This window comes from Globicephala melas, chromosome 20, assembly GCF_963455315.2.
Source record: "Globicephala melas chromosome 20, mGloMel1.2, whole genome shotgun sequence".
NCBI lineage: Eukaryota > Metazoa > Chordata > Mammalia > Artiodactyla > Delphinidae > Globicephala > Globicephala melas.
This window is the reverse complement of record NC_083333.1, coordinates 56424621-56436815: the sequence shown is the minus strand read 5'-3', so window position 1 is coordinate 56436815 and position 12195 is coordinate 56424621.

Below are 12195 nucleotides of genomic sequence, written 5' to 3'. Positions count from 1 at the left end.
CAGAAAACTTCTAGAGCTAATCAATGAATTTGATAAAGAGGCAGGATACAAAATTAATGCACAGAAATCTCTGGCATTCCTATATACTAATGATGAAAAATCTGAAAGTGAAATCAAGAGAACACTCCCATTTACCATTGCAACAAAAAGAATAAAATATCTAGGAATAAACCTACCTAAGGAGACAAAAGACCTGTATGCAGAAAATTATAAGACACTGATGAAAGAAATTAAAGATGATACAAATAGATGGAGAGATATACCATGTTCTTGGATTGGAAGTATCAACATTGTGAAAATGATTCTACTACCCAAAGCAATCTATAGATTCAATGCAATCCCTATCAAACTACCACTGGCATTTTTCACAGAACTAGAACAAAAAATTTCACAATTTGTATGGAAACACAAAAGACCCCGAATAGCCAAAGCAATCTTGAGAACGAAAAAAGGAACTGGAGGAATCAGGCTCCCTGACTTCAGACTATACTACAAAGCTACAGTTAGCAAGACGATATGGTACTGGCACAAAAACAGAAAGATAGATCAATGGAACAGGATAGAAAGCCCAGAGATAAACCCATGCACATATGGACACCTTATCTTTGATAAAGGTGGCAGGAATGTACAGTGGAGAAAGGACAGCCTCTTCAATAAGTGGTGCTGGGAAAACTGGACAGGTACATGTAAAAGTATGAGATTAGATCACTCCCTAACACCATACACAAAAATAAGCTCAAAATGGATTAAAGACCTAAATGTAAGGCCAGAAACTATCAAACTCTTAGAGGAAAACATAGGCAGAACACTCTATGACATAAATCACAGCAAGATCCTTTCTGACCCACCTCCTAGAGTAATGGAAATAAAAACAAAAATAAACAAGTGGGACCTAATGAAACTTCAAATCTTTTGCACAGCAAAGGAAACCATAAACAAGACCAAAAGACAACCCTTAGAATGGGAGAAAATATTTACAAATGAAGCAACCGACAAAGGATTAATCTCCCAAATTTACAAGCAGCTCATGCAGCTCAATAACAAAAAAACAAACAACCCAATCCAAAAATGGGCAGAAGACCTAAATAGACATTTCTCCAAAGAAGATATACAGACTGCCAACAAACACATGAAAGAATGGTCAGCATCATTAATCATTAGAGAAATGCAAATCAAAACTACAATGAGATATCATCTCACACCAGTCAGAATGGCCATCATCAAAAAATCTAGAAACAATAAATGCTGGAGAGGGTGTGGAGAAAAGGGAACACTCTTGCACTGCTGGTGGGAATGTGAATTGGTTCAGCCACTATGGAGAACAGTATGGAGGTTCCTTAAAAAACTACAAATAGAACTACCATATGACCCAGCAATCCCACTACTGGGCATATACCGTGAGAAAACCAAAATTCAAAAAGAGTCATGTACCAAAATGTTCATTGCAGCTCTATTTACAATAGCCCGGAGATGGAAACAACCTAAGTGCCCATCATCGGATGAGTGGATAAAGAAGATGTGGTGCATATATACAATGGAATATTAGCCATAAAAAGAAACGAAATTGAGCTGTTTGTAATGAGGTGGATAGACCTAGAGTCTGTCATACAGAGTGAAGTAAGTCAGAAAGAAAGAGACAAATACCGTATGCTAACACATATATATGGAATTTAAGAAAAAAAAATGTCATGAAGAACCTAGGGGTAAGGCAGGAATAAAGATGCAGACCTCCTAGAGAACGGACTTGAGGTTATGGGGAGGGGGAAGGGTGAGCTGTGATAGGGCGAGAGAGAGTCATGGACATATACACACTAACAAACGTAGTAAGGTAGATAGCTAGTGGGAAGCAGCCGCATGGCACAGGGATATTGGCTCGGTGCTTTGTGACAGCCTGGAGGGGTGGGATAGGGAGGGTGGGAGGGAGGGAGACGCAAGAGGGAAGACATATGGGAACATATGTTTATGTATGACTGATTCACTTTGTTATAAAGCAGAAACTAACACACCATTGTAAAGCAATTATACCCCAAAAAAGATGTTTAAAAAAAATCTACAAACAATAAATGCTGGAGAGGCTGTGGAGAAAATGGAACCTTCTTGCACTGTTGGTCAGAATGTAAACTGATACAGCCACTATGGAGAACAGTATGGAGGTTCCTTAAAAAACTAAAAATAGAACTACCATATGACCCAATAATCCCACTACTGGGCATATACTCTGAGAAAACCATAATTCAATAAGAGTCATGTACCACAATGTTCATTGCAGCACTATTTACAATAGCCAGGACATGGAAGCAACCTAACTGTCCATCGGCAGATGAATGGATAAAGAATATACAGTACCTATATACAATGGAATATTAGTCATGAAAAGAAATGAAATTGAGTTATTTGTAGTGAGATTTTGGGTTTCTTGTAAAACAATAGAATATTGAATCTCTGGTTAAGATGCTGAACTATTGGGCCTACATGACTGAAGTATTTCAGAGAAATAAAAACCAGTTCAGTTGTAGAATATTTTAATAAGTAAGTTTAAATTTAATTGAAATTCATGAAAGAAGTGTTATGCATATAATTATCCCTAAGAATCAGAAATAGATATCCCTTGTGATTTTGTTAATTTTGATTAATGGATAATTAAAAAAGAGTATATTTTTGAGACCCTAGTTCTTTAATTTGTGTTGGGAACTGAAAGACTTATTTTCCCTTATCATCAAGCCTCTATAGAAATGGATTTAAAAGCCAAAAGAAGTTTAAATTTCATTTTTCATTTATTCAACAGGCATTATTTAAACTTATGCTCTGCACAAGATGCTGTACTGGCAATGGTGGGCACAGCTTCTTCCTTCCCACAGGACACATCTAGTGGGAATGATTGATAAGTAAGTCACTATACAAATTGAAATTCAATATGCTGTAGAAGTGCAGAAGATGGAGCAATCAATCCTGAATTATGGGATAAGAAAGACTTTTGAATTGGATCTTAAAATACGACTGGGCTCTAAAATAGGGGGAAGTAGAGGGAAAGCATTCCAGATGGTGGTAAAGCTACAAACAAAGACAAGAAATAATTAAACATTTTCAGGGAAAGAAAAATATAATATAATGTGACTCATATGAAATATGTAAAGGTATAGGAAGAACTTTGTGTCTATAGGAAATTTGGGCTATAAAATGGAAGGCAATTAAACCTACCTATGGTTAGTTACTACTCCACTTGTGATCACCTGTTCTATGTCTGTCTTCTCCACTAGACTCTATCTTAATGAGGCAGGGGAAATTTTTGAACTTTTTAAACATCTTATCACCAGAACTCAGCACAGAGCCCTGCATATGCTAGGAAACTAATGAATATTTATTAGGTAAATGAGTTAATGCCATGCTAAGTCTTTTCATGGTTGCTCTACATTGCATATGAAATATCCAACTGCACAGAAATAAATAAACACTTTTGAAGAAAGAGGTGAAATAACCCAAGCCATGCTTCAAAAATATCACATAGGGCTTACAAAATGGATTTTATAGGATTCAGGAGAAGCTGGATGTGGGAGATCAGTCAGAAGATATTGCATTATTTAATTGAGAAATTCTGAGTGGGTGAGTTGAAAATTGAGAAGACCATATGAATTAAAGTTTAAAATAGAAGTATAATCAATAGGATTGGGAATGTAATTAGATGTGAGGGGTGAGGGGTTATACCTCAAATAACTCCAAGAGTAACATTAACTGAGGATAGAAATAAAAGGAAATTGACAGACTCTTAACAATAAGAGCAAATTTTACTTTTATAATATAGGTCTTTCCTAAGCACTTTCTCTTTCTATATTACACCCTTGTAATGCAAGATGGAGAGAATGGCACCTCACTAAATATTACCATGAACTTGATATCTCTTTATTTTATTGGTTCTTGAAGTATAATCTTTTGCCCTCCAGAGATCCCCTCAGAAGTTATTAGAAGTGCAAATTATCAGGCCTCAGCTCAGATATACTAAGTTAGAAACTCTGTGGGTGAGTTTTAATTTGTGTTTTAATAACCCTTACAGATGATTCTGGTATATGTTCAAGTCTGAAAATCACCACTTCATATCATTGTACTTACCTCTCTCCTGAAATTTTGGAATGATTTCAGAGAATGGCTTATCTAGAGACATCAGGTTCTTTAACATCTATGTGCTTAAGAATCATTTCGGTGATTTTACAAATTGTATGATGTTGAACACTAAATTCAGCAAATCTGATTTGCAATAAAACATTGGAATAAAACATTGGAATCTGCTAGTAATTCTGATAAATGTGATATCATAAATTTTTAGCCTGATTACTTTAACCATTATTTATTTAGAATAATGTCATGTGTAAAAACATGTGGAACTGTTATACCTTTGTTTTATATTGTTAATGACTCAGTTCCTAAAATTACTTTTTTTTGACCATGAACATTATCCTACCGTTTATTATCACTGCTACACTACACTTTGGCTGTTGTTGATGTTAATATTTGAAGGCTATTATTTTTCAGATCTTTTACTTTCAATTTTTCACTAACATTATAGTTTAGGTGTATTTTAGATGACAAAATTTAGCATACCTTGCTTTCCTAAATGAGAGTCTGTTCTCTAACTTGTGACTATAAGCCATTTATATTTATTAAGGTTACTAATACATTTGTACTTATTTTCAATGCTGTTTTACTTTTTATTTACTGTGTTTTTAATTTTCTTCCTCTTCAAATTTCAGTTGGACTAGTCATGTTTCTTTTTGTTCCCAATGGCTTTTAGTTAGCCTTAGTTTTAAAGCTCTTAACTGTGTTATAATTGACATACATTAACTATACAGATTTTTCACAAAATTTGCTTTTAGTTTATTGTAAGTATATAATAAAATGTCAGTGCTGTTGCCTGCATTTTTGTATAGCTATTTTTGGGGGGAGATTTTTTTTTTATTGTACTAAAAGTCACATAATATAAAACGTACTATTTTAACCATATTTAACTGTACAGTTCAGTGGCACTGACTACATTCGCATGTTGTGCAGTTCTCACCATCATCCATCTCCTGAACTTTTCACCTTCGAAAACTGAAACTTTGTCCCCATTAAATACTAATTCCCTATTCCCCCTCCCCACCGCCCCATGCCCTGGCCCCTGACATCTACCAATGTACTTTCTGACTCTATGAATTTGACTATTATAGGTATCTCACGTAAGGGGAATCAAACAGTATTTGTCTGAACCTACTATATACTGGAATGCATTTTTAAGGTTAACTTAACATATGTCCTACAAACATTGTAACTTCTTGTTTTCCCCTGTGCTATACAGTGGGTTCTCATTAGTTATTTGTTTTATACATAATAGTGTATATATGTCAATCCCAATCTCCCAATTTATTCCACCATCCTTCCCCCACCCTTGTTTTCCATACATTTGTTCTCTACGTCTATGTTTCTATTTCTGCTTTGCAAATAGGTTCATCTGTACTATTTTTCTAGATTCCATATATATACATTAATATATGATATTTGCTTTTCTCTTTCTGACTTACTTCACTCTGTACGACAGTCTCTAGGTTCATCTCTGTCTCTACAAATGGCACAATTTTGTTCCTTTTTATGGCTGAGTAATATTCCATTGTATATATATACCACATCTTCTTTATCCATTCCTCTGTTGGTGGACATTTAGGTTGCTTCCATGTCCTGGTTATTGTAAATAGTGTTGCAGTGAAAATTGGGGTGCATATATCTTTTGGAATTATGGGTTTCTCCAGGTATATTTTTAAATGTAATTTGATACATTTGACATATGCCCAGGAAATAATTACAAAAATCAAAATAACAAGCACACTTATCACACTCAAAAGTTTTCTCATGGCCCTTGATGGCTCTTCCATCCATATCTTCTTGCTCTACTCCATACACAGACAACCACAGATCTGTTTTCAATCACTATAGATTTGTGCAGATTTTATGGAATTTTAGAAATATGGTATTATACAGAACATTCTTTTTTTCTGTTTTGCTTCTGAATTATTTCATTCACCATAGTTATTTTGAGATTCTTACATGTTATTGTATGAATCTCTTTTTAATTTACAATATTTTAAATTTCTTTTCTGAGGAGCACCCCATTGTATGTATTTATGGCAATTTATTTTTTCATTCATGTTGACATTTGGATTACTTCTATTTTTGTCTATTACAAATAAAGCTGCTATGAGTATTTATGTACAAATGTTTGTTTCTTGCTAAAAACCAGGAGTGGAATGGATAGAGCCTATGACAAATGAATGTTTAACTTTTCAAGAAACTGCCAAAATGTTTCATAAGCTCGTTGTACCAATTTACTTTACTAGCAGCATGAGAGTTCCAGTTGCTCCATGTCCTTGCAATTCTTTTTAATTTTAAACATTCTAATAGATGTTTAGTGGTATCTCAGTGTGGTTTTAATCATGTATTATTTTATGTAATGACTACTGATGCTTTTTTTTTTCTTTATGTAGATCTGATTTCTGAGCCATATCGTTTTTCTTTTCTCTAAAGAACTTCTTTTAACATTTCTAGCAAAGCAGGTCTATTGGCAACAGATTCTCTCAGTTTTTTTTTTTTTTTTTTTTTTTGTAAGAGAAAGTCTTTATTTCTCCCTTTGATTTTGAAGGATAGTTTCACAGGGCACAGAATTCTAGGTTGGTTGGTGCTTTTTTTTTTCTTTCATTTTTTTTCTCTCAACAAATTGAATTTTTCAAACCTCTCTGTTCTTACTTGCATTATTTCTGAGAAGTCAGATGCAATTTTTAATTTTGGGTTTTATTCCTCTGGTTTCTTTCAGGAATTTTTTTCTCTGATTTTCTATAGTTTGAAAATGATATGCTCAGGTGTACCTTTTATGGGCTTATATTGCTCGGTAGTCTCTGAGCTTCCAGGATCTGTTATTTGGTGTCTAAAATTAATTTGGGGAAAATTCTTACTAATTATTCTTTCAAATGTTTCTTCTGTTCTTTTCTCTTTTTATTCTCCTTCTAGTATTCTCATTATATTGTATATATTACAGCTTTTGTAGTTGTCTGACAGTCCTTGGATATTATATCTGATTTCTTTTTTATTTCCCACCTTTTTTTTTCTCTCTTTTCTTTTCAGTTTTGAAGATTTCTACTGAAATTTCCTCAAGCTCAGAGCCTTTCCTCAGTTCTGTCCAGTCTGCTAATAAGTCCATGAAGGATATTCTTTTTTTTTTAACATCTTTATTGGAGTATAATTGCTTTATAATGTTGTGTTAGTTGCTGCTGTATAACAAAGTGAATCAGCTATATGTATACATATATCCCCATTTCTCCTCCCTCTTGCGTCTCCCTCCCATCCTCCCTGTCCCAGCCCTCTAGGTGGACAAAAAGCATCAAGCTGATCTCCCTGTGCTATGTGGCTTCTTCCCACTAGCTATTTTACATTTGGCAGTGTATATATGTCAATGCCACTCTCTTACTTTGTCCCACCTTACCCTTCCCCCTCTCCATGTCCTCAAATCCATTCTCTACATCTGTGTCTTTATTCCTGTCCTGACCCTAGGTTCATAAGAACCATTTTTTTTTTTTTAGATTCCATATATATGTGTTAGCATACAGTATTTGTTTTTCTCTTTCTGACTTACTTCACTCTGTATGACAGACCATCCACTTCACTCTGTATTAAAGGTCCATCCACCTCAGTACAAATAACTCAATTTCATTTCCTTTTATGGCTGAGAAATATTCCATTGTATATATGTGCCACATCTCCTTTATCCATTCATCTGTCAATAGACAATTAAGTTGCTTCCATGTCCTGGCTATTGTAAATATAGCTGCAGTGAACATTGTGGTACCTGACTTTTTGGAGAGCCCGACTGAGCTCCAGCTAATTATTGCTCTGCGGGAATGCAGACTGTGTCACCAGATCTTCCGATTTTTCTGGGGGTCCTTGAAATCAAGATCCTTGAGTGAAATTTTCCTATTTGAAGATTGGAGGGACTTGTTTAATTAAAAATTAATAGGTGAGCCATTATATATTTGGGGGCTGAATGTAGCTCATTAGCCATTCATTTGTGAACTATAATATACATGCTTAAATGCTTACACATGATTAAATTATATTCCTTTAGTAACACTGTTTATTGCCCCAGACAGTGTTGACCAAGCCCTTCTGGAATGTTCATGCTTTAAAGATGGTAAACTTTCAAGATGAGACTAAAAGTCTTAGCAGTTTTCAAATGAAGTAAATTTATCTAGCAGGGTAAGCTTATCTCCTGCATTAACATGCTTTTCTAAGATTTACCTGGCCACTTTGAGCAATGCAACGTAGGTTAATGTATTGATTATAGGCCAACCAATACAAATCCATTGCTCATCATAATGTTTAGAGAGATGAGGCTGTGATAGAAGAAAATAAATCTTGCTAAGCAATATAATTGGAAGAGAGTTATTGCTGAAACAGCAAATTGGCACTTAGGCCATTGGAGAATGAATAGTTTTGTGACTGTTCCAATAGATGTCAGCCAATTGCTACCTGAGCTCTTCTGACAAAACTAAAATAGCCTTCCAAAGCTTTGTTTCACCTACAAACTAGAACAGTGCTATTTCAGATTGAGAAATCATCCACCTATTACATAATAGTTAGGCAATATATCTGCTTTGGGGAATGAAGAACAGTTGATATTTTAAAGGGTGGCAAGCTTAGGATATTGCTGATTAAAACAATTTGAGTAACTTCTTTGGAAGATTCCTGCTCTTGCATAGCCAAGAGGCTGACATATTGTACAAGGATTCTATTTTAAATATCATCTCTGAGCACATTAGCACTTAACTATTGAATAACATAACTCTTAAAAAAAATTTCCCATTGGGATGGCATCTTGTAATTCCCAGGTAATAACTCTCTCTGTTCTTTATGGTAAGGGAAATGACATTTCTAATGAATATACTTGGATCATGTCTTGTAGGATCTGACTCCCAACTTTCTGACACTTCACATAAGCCTCAACACAATTTAATTGTGTTAGGTGGTTCTAGGGAGAAGCTTTATTTGGGGAATCACTATTTTTTTTTTTCAGTGTCATTTTTCTGGCTTTGAGATTAAGAAATATCTATCACAAAGAAATCACAATGAGACATGTAAATACCAGTTACGTCTCATTATCAGTTACCTCAACTACAGACATCTTGGCCTGGCTGTCAAATTTCCTGTATTTTTTCCCACCCTTATCATCTGATTCAGTTTCTCAGTCCTTCCACCCTACTGTCTCATATTTTTATGCTTACAATATCTTCTTGCCTTAGCCCAATTCAATTTCAATGTGACAAATATTTTTAATGGACATTCAGTAAAATTTGAAAATATCTTACTCTTTGCTAATTAACTGCATGTCCCTTATTCAAAAACTCACTCAAGTCTCATTTCTTTCATGAAATTTCCTTACTTGGAGCTTAATTACTTTCTAAGTATTGACTCTGTAATTGTCTCCTTACTGCTTCAGACTCCAACTGAGTCTAAACTTTTCTTCCCCTTTTCTACTATCTTATTTTCCTTAGGCTATAAGGCCTAAACTAATGTCTCTATCCTCCACTCAATATTCTTTGATTCTACTTCTGTTGATTTCTTTCCTCTGATATCCTCTTATATTTTTATTAATATACCTATTTACTCAATGTCTATATCTGTATATTTCTATTTCCTTGAGAATAGGTATAGCTCACAGCCTTCAAGCCCCCAAAAAGGCAAAAAGAAGGTACAAAAAACATACTAATAATTGAAGAAGAAGAGTAAGAAAGAAAAGAGAGAAAAAATGGTAAGAGAAAAGAGACCCAATCTGTGGAGACCTCAGAAATAAAAACCACCATATCAGCTACAAGCTTCTTTGAATCTCAGTATTAGTTCTGTCACTTCAAACTTATATATAAGAGAAAATGAAAATGGTATTATGTGATTATTAGACAAAGCCTAAGTTAAGTGTGCATTGACATGTTCAGATTCACTAAGATCTTAAATTCCAAATCAATTTGACATTTTCACTATTGCATGTTTCTAATATAAGTCATTTTGTAGATTAATTCTTGCTATTTTGTGTGGGTGGACTGCGTTTTAGGGCATCATGTGCAATATTTGAATGGGATATGAAATGGGAGTTATGATACTGTTTTTCTGGGTTGAGAAAATTAATATTTGTATTTAATTTAGCTTCTGCCACTAAGGAGCTCTGAGAATATAAACACTTTTTAAAATTTAAGTTTATTGAACCTATATTCATCTCATCTCATGAGAATGTTACAGGTCAGTAATTACATTTCAGTTACAGCTTCCTTGTGTCATTATGTTGTTTTTCAATAATCAATCATTATAATCAATCAATCACTGAAAAGAAATATTTTCAGTGTGTGGGATAAAAACTTAATCAGTTAAGCTGACATTTACTAAGTTCTTGGCCTGATCAAACATAATAGTTGTCATTTTTAAAAAAGGAGAAAAAAATTGGCTATATTTGAAACTGCCCAGAGAGTGGAATTATTAATATTCTTTTCTCTTAGTTTGTTTTTAAACATTATTTTGCTCAAAGAGCTGAAAAAGGCAAATGTTCTGATTATAGGTTTGTAGAGTGTTGATAATTGTGTGCTTCATACAGTCATGGAACTTTTTTCCTGTGTAGCTTTTTCTTTAGGTTAGAGCTTCACAGTCTCCTACTGAGAAAATACAGTCGTTCACATATTATTGATTGCAGCATGTCTGAAGAGCATACCAAAGTTCCATATTCTGTGTTTTGAATATTATATGAAATAAAACTGGGTCCTGGGTTATACATTTCTGCAAATTGGTGAATCTGTTAAGTCCATTTTTCAGGCTACATTTATCATCTTTTACTAGCTTCACTTTTACTGCTGAAACATTACATAAAGAAATACATTTATCACATTCTATAGTGAGGATCTAAGGGGACTGATTATAGGCAGTTGCTCCCAAATATTAAATAAGGCTATTCCCTTACCTTTAAACTAGAATAAATCCAAAAATTAAATAAAACTATGTATCTATCTGGAACTGGGGAAAGGGTCAGATTATTTCAACATCGAAGTATAAAAGAGCAGGACCCAGAAATCCAATTCCAGAAGTGTCTTATTGCATAACAAAATGCCCCCTAAACTTAGTAACTTAAAGCAATAACATTTTCTCTTCTCAGGAATAAGGGGAGCCTTGGTCTAGACTGCCTATTTCTAATCCATTTGGCATCAGGTGGGGTGGCTTGAAAGTTAGAAGCTAGAATCAGTGTCTGGTGCTTGGGCTGTGAAGACTCACTTGGGGTTGAGGGATCTGGAACTTCTGGAATTTCTCTTTATCTCTCTATGTGATGTCTCCACATGGTCTTTCCAGCATAGTGGCTGCAGGATAGTAGAATTTCTGACATGCAGGCTCAGGGCACATATCCCAAGAGAGAAAGAACCAGGCAAAATTTCTATTGCTTTTTATAACCTAGGAATTTCTGTCTTGTTCTCTTTATTAAAAAAAATAAGTCATTGAAGCCACACAATATTCAGTGGTAGAGGTATTAGACCCTACCTATTGATGAGAGAAGTTCAAATGATTTGAGGCATATTTAAAACCACACTAATATCTGAATTTCCTATTATAGATGTTAATATTACTAAGGAAAATTTAGCAAGGTATACTATGCCAGTGTTTTCTGGACTCTCTAAAGCAATTTGCATCAAAGTTAAGACACTTTACAACATTCATAATGTTGTTCCAAATCCTCAATACTTCCATTTTTACTGTTTAATATGTTCTACTCCACTGATCTAGTTTTTACATTAAAATAATTATTCTAAAGGTAATTTGAGTTACACTGTGTCCTTTGAGAAGTAGACATCAAAACAAAATTAGTTGTGCAAGAGACTTATGGGTAAACTTTTAGAAGAATAAAGTGGAGGAGATAGAGAATGGCAAGATATCCTTCACACCATGATGCAGGTCTGACGTGTGAAAGGAGAAGAGGAAGGGCAAATTGGACAGGAAGAGACTCATAGTTTCACACAGTTCAAAGTATCAGTTTCTTTAAAATATCAGTTTCTTTAAAAACAAACAAAAAAACTAACTAACTAAATGTGCATCTACCATACAATCCAGCAATTTAATTCCTGGGCATTTATCCCAAAGAAATAAAGATTTATGTTC